The sequence below is a fragment of the Galeopterus variegatus genome, unplaced genomic scaffold, assembly GCF_000696425.1.
Source record: "Galeopterus variegatus unplaced genomic scaffold, G_variegatus-3.0.2 Scaffold564, whole genome shotgun sequence".
Classification (NCBI taxonomy): Eukaryota; Metazoa; Chordata; class Mammalia; order Dermoptera; family Cynocephalidae; genus Galeopterus; species Galeopterus variegatus.
In genome coordinates this window covers 140856-141835 of record NW_007726675.1, presented here as the reverse complement: position 1 = coordinate 141835, position 980 = coordinate 140856, and positions in this window count along the sequence as shown.

Genomic DNA, 980 nt, shown 5'->3' with positions numbered 1-980 from the left:
CTGTTTGTTGAAGCCTCTCTCCCTCTTCCCCCCCCCCTCCCTGCCCCTGCATGCAGGCTCTTGTTTTGTTCAGAAGGAATCCTTGCACTTAGCGCAGAGTCAGGGTCCTCAGTAAACGTCTGTCAAATTGAATCCCATGCCAGTTAAAGCTGCAGGGCCTGGGCTCACCTCGCCCCGTGTTCCATTTTACAGGTGAGGAGCGCAGGACCCAAGAGCTCATCGACTTGCCCGAAACCATGTGGTGGCCCTGGCAGAGGTGGAGCAGGTGGCCTGGGATTTGCCCAGAGACCTTCCAATGGCTCAACCCTCCCAGCTATGATCTCCTGCTCTCTCTCCTCCTCCCCCTCTTTGCAACACCCCCTGTAGACCTCGTGGAGTCCTGTGGGCAGTGCTCCATTGAATGAATGGAGAAACGAGGGTGAGGGAGGCTCTGACAAACGGCCACCACCTGGGGCCTCATGGATGAAGCACAGGACACAGGGTATAGAGCCAGGCTCCTGTCACCAGCTGCCTGGCCTGGGCAAACCATGACACTTCTCTGTGCCTCAGTTTCTTCATCTGCACAGTGGGGATAATAAGAGCAGTGTTTAGCTCCTAGGGTTACGCATGGCTTAAAGAGGAAAATGCAGAGAAAGGGCTCAGGACAATGCTGGCCCTGTAGGAAAAACTCCATCAATGTTCACTGTTGCATCAGTAAAGGCAGTCAGTTCTCTTGTTACATTATTCAGTAAATAGCGTGGGACGCAAGAGCCATGCACAAGTGGATATGTCCCGAGAAGAACCTGAGAGCCTCTCACAGGCACTTCCTCAGTACAGACACAGCGACACAGGACAGGAAGGCTGAGGTTATGTTGTTTTCCTTTTCGAAGCATCTGTAGTCCTTCTCATGTCGTTTAATAGCCCTGCACTCACACTCACTGGGAAGCTCGGCTCGCTCTGCAGCAGCCTCTGCACCAGCGGGCATTTTCCAGCTGTGCTGA